At 30.2% G+C, this 6933-nt stretch overlaps 1 long non-coding RNA gene across 4 annotated transcripts in view; it reads left to right on the top strand.

Moving 5' to 3' along the window:
- The window catches only part of LOC111087955, a 16772-nt gene extending 10777 nt beyond the window's left edge, over positions 1 to 5995 (top strand). For 3 of the 4 annotated variants that reach the window (XR_002612569.1, XR_002612570.1, XR_002612568.1), the window contains one exon: positions 5160 to 5995. This is a non-coding gene — a long non-coding RNA (uncharacterized LOC111087955). Of the gene's footprint in view, positions 1 to 3156; positions 4212 to 5159 lie in introns of those variants that run through there. The other variant, XR_002612571.1, reaches the window with a different exon arrangement.
- The last annotated feature ends 938 nt before the right edge of the window (positions 5996 to 6933 follow it).

The raw sequence follows: 6933 nt of genomic DNA, 5'->3' as shown, positions 1-6933 counted from the left end.
AGTGATTAGTGAGGTAATTAAAGAGTCTTCTTCTTCACTTACCTTACCCATGGGCTTATTCAGTCCTTAACTGTAATTTGTTGGAAGTTTTTATGTTGTTTTCTTGTGTAATTATTTAGTATGCTATTTTAGTTAAAATAATGATAAAAAGTAATGATAGTAATAATTTAATTAACTTATGATATGTTAATATTTACCAGTATCCATTTGAAGTTTCTGTGTTATATGTGGCTTGTTGAGGTATAGTTATGTAACTCGCATAAATTCTATGTAAAAGCTATTCATTTGTCTTCTCAATATCATTCAATAAATGATATTTCTTTCAGTCTTTGTTTTAGCTGATCTAATTAAATAATTCTTAGAATAAATTAGCTTGCAGGATAACTGTTAGAATAAATTGTTCAATATAATGATAACATGGTAAACTTAAAACATTTTCTGTAAATGTATGTGTATGTTTGTAATACATATATACACGTTTTGATTTTTTATCATGACGATAATTAACATATGAAATACAGCAAAACAAAAACTGACACATGACTGTATCTTACCATGAACTGGGATTTTATTTTCTACAAAATACATGTTTTTGCATATATTAACATCAATAGTTATACATTTATCAGAATATTACACTTTACATAATTACATGATTTAACACCAACTTTATTATAACTAGAAAATTAGTATATTAATACTTAATACTTATTTTTCCCAAAAAATAAAAAGTCTTGATGTACACAGCTTACCAATAAGTATTTAGAATATTTTTTTTATATTAAATAAACAAACATGAAGCAAAGAGTAGAAGATTACCATTAGTAGTTAGAAGATTTGTCCTTTGCAGTATTTAAGGCAGGAACACAGTTATATATCCTATTCATAAGATATGTAATCTTGCTTGTGTGATTGCACCTCCACACTGTGTGTTAACTTGGATGAGAGTGTCCCTAGATTTTGGAATCCTTGCACAGAGAACAATCAAGAATGGACCATACATTCCCAATAAATTTCATATTTGGTGGTTGGTCTGGCTATAGGATAATATTAGTGTCCTGACCTTTAAGCCATTGACTTGCAATTCAGGCTTTATGAGCAGGAGCCCCATCTTGCATGAAAACACTGTCTTATCTTGACATAGACAGGTAGAAGGTATTGGTCAAGAACTGTGATGTATTAAGCAACAGTAGTTATCTCTTTGTAAGCCATCAGTTGTGATCATCCAACTGCCCAAATGACACTTTACATGAAAAACAAAAATATTGTCATATTTTACCATGGCTTGCAGACAGTTTAACAAAATTTTTTGGAAATATATTTGCTAAACTCAGATGTATCTACCACAGAATAATGAAAATTCTGACTCATAAAAGAATGTTAATGTTCCAAAGGGCAGGATTTTCTGAGAGTACATGTCATGCCTACTGCTGTTGACAATATATTATTGCCTGAAGTAAGGAATGACTTCTGACAAGAAAATCTGTTGTTATAATCTATGGTATAGAAATAGCTACTGATGGTATTGGGGAATATTTGCATCTGCTCTATAACAGTAGATACCATTTGAAATGAGTTATTCTGTTCACAGAATGAAGAGTCTATTCTGTAACTTGATGCACCATTGTTTTCTGATGCAATTAGAACTGCATTTTCATCTTATTCACTGTGGACAGTGGTACTGCAAGTGACTTGGTGACTTCTCCCATTGTCCAACTAAGCAACCTCATGAGAATATGGTTAATTTCATAGGTTTCTGTCATTTATGGTATGGCTGGTATGACTTTAATAGCTTTCCATTTTTGTTTTCTATGACCTAAAAATAAGGTATTAAAATAATGATCATGTTGATTAGGACCAAAATAAAATTGCCTTAACTCAGTCTTCATTTGTTTTCAAACATATACCAGCATATTGTATAGTCTATGTATGCAATTTTGTGTGTTTTACATATAGAATATCCACAGTTTATTATTGACTGTAGTGGAAGTATGTATTTTGTATATTAAAGTATACTAGAGTTTTAGTACAATGAATTGCAAAGAAAATTGTAAATGTATTAAACTAAGTATGGTCACAAAAATGGCAGCAGTTTGTTGTCTCATTGAATATATTAAATATGCTTGCTGATTTTGATTTTAAAGTGTGCATTGTAAATTTTCGTAATGTTTTCAATCATTAGAATTTATGTGAAGTTTTAAATTGGTCAGTTTTTGAATGATACTTCTTCAGTCTAAACATGCAGCAACAAAACTTAACTAGTTTCACTATGATTCTGAGTTTCTTGTGTCTTTCTTCTTCATATTTGTTGTCATACTGTTTACATGTTCAGTGTTAGTTTTATTTATGTGGTATATGCATCCTTGGAGTGATTTATTTACCTACAATTTGTCAGTGCATCAAGAAAGATTATTGGATATTATAAGTTCTGTGTGGTGTAGTTCATGAGTGAATCTTGAAAAACTAATGAAAGATCATAAAACTAATTTTAATAGACCATTGATGATAGATTATAAATTTCATACTTATGTTTGTGGAGGAAAGGCATTTGTATAGATATTACTTGCATTATAACCTCATCACATTTTGTCTCTGCAGAGAAGCATACTGTTTTTTTGTTATATCTTCTTCCAAACACTTTTCAATCGACCACCATTCTTTCATTTCTCAGCTGATTGACTTGAAACTTGGTAAGGTTGTACCTTTGTCCAATATACCCAGACTTGTTTTAAAATTTTTTGGTTTAGGCCTTTTTAAGGATTTTAGGGGTCAAAGGTAAAACAACCAAAAAATGTGTATTTTGGGCTTCTGTGAAGTCATATTTTCAACAATCAAGAATAAAATTGGCATAAGTATAAATTTTCATGTGCCCAACACATGGCATACAAAAATATTGGATTTACCCATTTTGAATCTTTTTAGGGAGGTCAGAGATCACAAAAAAGCATAATTTTGCAGTTTTTGGTCAATTACTTGGCTGTATTTTGATCAAGGTACATGGGATTTGGTACAAAGAAAGTTTTCTACTGGTCCCACACATGGACAAACAAAACTGGTGGACTTACCTGTTTTTAGTAATTGTAACATAATTTTAGGGTTTTTTGAAATTTACTCTCTTGCATTTTGGCCAACTTACAAAGAAACTTTTTTTTACAGGTCCTAAACAGAGATATAGAAAGTTTTGGAATTTTTGTCTTTTCTGCAATTTTTCATGAGGAGAGCACAGTTTGGGATTTGTGTGAACTATTCATGTATATGTCAACCAACTTGCATGGGATTTGGTACAAAGTTTTAGATTTTTGTGTTTCTCATGATTTTTATCAAAATTGGCCATGCTAGGATTGTGTGGCAGAGACATGTTGCATTCACCTGCAACTGTTGGAAGTAAAATTTTTTCACTTATTAGTTTGTGTGTTTGAAAAAGGCCATTATCAAACCAAAAATGTATGTCACTAAATACATCTCTCAACCTTCTAAGTTTACACACAAACATAACTCTCTGAATCCATGATTTATTGAACAGAAAATATTAAATTTATTTTTCAATTTATTTCTTGATATACAAGTATATTGTTGTTTGTATTTGACATGTGACTAGCTCCAGGACAGCAGTAAGTACTTTCACATAGAAAAGTTAAAAGCATTTTGTATTAACTGTTAGACCTACCCAGTTGTCTCACTTCTGCATCATTGTTATATGTAGGTTAATTGGGAAAGGTTTTTTGGTGGACAGCTCCTGCCTTGTGTTGGTTAATGATAATGTTTTTGGTTTTATGCTGAGTCCTTTAGGTTTGGAGAGTTGTTTTCTTATTGCTTTTATAGTACTGTTGAGTGTGGTTCTGGTGGAGGTCTTCTTAGTTTGTTGGAGTTTTCTTGGTTGATTTAGGGATGTCTTAATTATTTTTTTTTCTGTTTTCAGTAAATGGTTCACCATGGAGCTCAAAATTTTGTCACCAACAAACATAAGACAGAACCTGCTCACAAAAAACACTTTCTCTAAATATTAAACACACTGTAACAAGAATCTTGATTAATTGGCTATTAGACACTTAAAATGTAAAGAACTTAATAGAATTTTAGTACTTATTATTTTGTAAATTTTGACCTGTAGGTTTCAGTTTACCACAATTACAAGAATGACTGATGGTTGGGTAGTATTAATGTTAATATGAAATTGCTTTTTGTAATGTGTTTTCTGTTAGTTTACATATATAAATATATTTTTGGTCTGTAATAAACTTTCAAAAATTCATTTGTTATATTTAAAAAAAAACTCTGTTATTATTTTCACTTGTAAGTTAAAAATATAAACAGTTAAAAGGAGATTAACAAAAAAAATGTTTATAAGAATTAAGATAGTATTCATAATCCTTTTTGCAAGATTGAACATCTTAAGAATATGCCACTTTGTGTATACAGAAAAATTATATTTATATGTAGTTATCTTTGGAATCCTAATCCTCCTCACTTAAATTATGTTCAGATCACAAGACTGCTATGTACTAAAGCTTTAATAACTGTCTTTCTGATTTTAATCCTTTAAAGTAAAGTCAGAATAACTTACATTGGATGTGTGATTCTTTGAATGTGCAGCGTGGTTGTTTGATTGTAAAGATATTATGGAAGTTAGAACCATCAGAGCTTACATTTTTTGTGTGCTTAAACATAAAACATAACAATTTGTGTTGTGTAAGCATACATTGGTTGTCTGTTAAGACATTAAACTCAATCCCATTGTTATTCCATCATTTTTGTTTATACATTGTATTATTAAACATGAAAATTGATTCTTTAGTTTCAATGTCTATCAACTTCTTAAGCACATGTTTAAGCATACTATTAATTATGTGAGTGTTTTTGAGGATGGGTCAGTGAAGATGATAATCAGAAGAAACCATAATAGTTAAAAGACTGTCATGAACTATGCTTTGTTTAGCATTGTAGGTATTTGTTTTTGATATTTTCACTGAAATTAGTGCTACAGAATAGGAAAAAACTTACATATTAAAGAGATTATTGTACTCTCTTCTAAACTTGGACAATTTTCAGTTGGCAAATGAGCATTTTTGTAACTCACTACATTAGTTATCATTTAAATTTTGTTACTGTATAAAAATACCAAACCCTTCTTAACTTGAACTGTCATGTATTTTATACAGAAAGTCCTCATGAAGGAAAAGTCTGAATGGATTTCCCATACTACATTTCAAGCTGGGTAATCTGACCCTCTTCATTTAATTTAATTTATTTGAACAATCTTTTTAAAATTATAAACAATTTCAAATTTTACTTGCAAGTATAACATATCATAGAAGTTCTGAGAAAACTACAGTTTTATTTGTTTTTAGGCTGATTTCACTGTAATAATGAAATGATAAATAAGATATATCTTTTGTTACCAAATGTAATATGTATATCAGAAGTATCTGGTACTATACACATGTTAACCTACCACTAGTATAATTAAAAGTATAACCATTTTTAAAAAATTTTAAAAACCAGGAATGCTCATATCCAAGAAAGAAATTATCTTCTTTGTATATGTATATGTTTCTTTTTTGGGGGTGAGTTATTTTATTTAAACCACTTCAGCCAAATTTTACCAGTTTTCTGTAGAATCATATTCATTAAGTAATGGATGTTCCAAGTTTTTTATGGTTCAATTTCTGAAACCATTTCATTATCATGCACCTTTCTCAGCTTTTGCAGTTATATGTATTACCAAATTTTCATTTCAAGCTCTTTCATAGCATTTAAGATATTACTATCAAAGAAAAAAATATTGGGTATTTATATGGATGGCTGATGTTAGTTTTGCTTTAAAACCTTTTAATATTCCCCATGATATGTCATTTCCTTCTTGTTTAAAATTTTTAATACTTATCTTTGAAATTTCATTATTTTTTAAAGAAACTTTTAGGGTAGTTAACATTTTAAATAGGATGTTCTGTTGATTTACAAATTATGGAAACTTTGTACATAATCATCTTTTATTTCTGTGTAATGTGATTGTAATTCTTTTATTTGACTTTTATTGTAAGCATTTCCTGTGATATTTTTTATTCCTATTGAAAATATATTTCTGTTGAAATGTTGCTATTTTTAATGTATTAATAAAAGAACATTTCAATTTTAGTGTTATTGTCTTTTTTTCCCATTTGTATTTGTGTTATTGCATATACAGAGGTTGATTACATTATATTAAAACGATTTTGGAGTCTCACCATGTCATTACAGTCTATTTATTGCTAGGTCCAGTCATGCTCTATCTGACAACGATAGTCCTGTAGTATAGTTTCCATTGCAAAGGGCTCCATCATAAGGTTGTAATGCCAAAAGTATATAACTCCTCCCCACTGGTTTCCACAATCCACATAGTGTACAAGGATGATGGTTTCCTAGCAGCCAATTAAATAGGCAAATCTCACAAAACTCCACAGGCACTGCTGGCATTCACTTGATTGATGTGTCTTCATATGGAATCACATTAATACTTGTTTCATTTTCCATAGTTGCTTGAGGTATGCAATGATTGAAAGAAGAAGTACAAATGGAAGCATTATCTTGAAGAACCTACATCTTCTTGGCCTCATTGGCAGATGGAGATTCTTCTTGAATATTGTGTACTGTTGCCTGGATTATGTTCAGCTTTCCAGACTGACATTTGTGTTTTTGGATTCTCATCTGTTACAAGACACCACACTTTGCTTACCACAGCTGGAGTATGATATGTTGCAGTTATCTTTTTGGATAGTCTTAGTTTCACTAAGTTGATCCATACTCCTTTGTTTTTTACAATGCCATTGAGTACAAGAGATATCCTCATATTTGAAATTCTGAATTTTTATTATCAAAGAATTTGTTTGTTTGTAATTAAGCACAAAGCTACACAATGGGCTATCTGTGCTCTGCCCACCGCGGGTACCGAAACCC

This window comes from Limulus polyphemus, unplaced genomic scaffold, assembly GCF_000517525.1.
Source record: "Limulus polyphemus unplaced genomic scaffold, Limulus_polyphemus-2.1.2 Scaffold2894, whole genome shotgun sequence".
NCBI classification, from domain to species: domain Eukaryota; kingdom Metazoa; phylum Arthropoda; class Merostomata; order Xiphosura; family Limulidae; genus Limulus; species Limulus polyphemus.
This window is presented reverse-complemented; position numbering and strand designations above follow the sequence as displayed.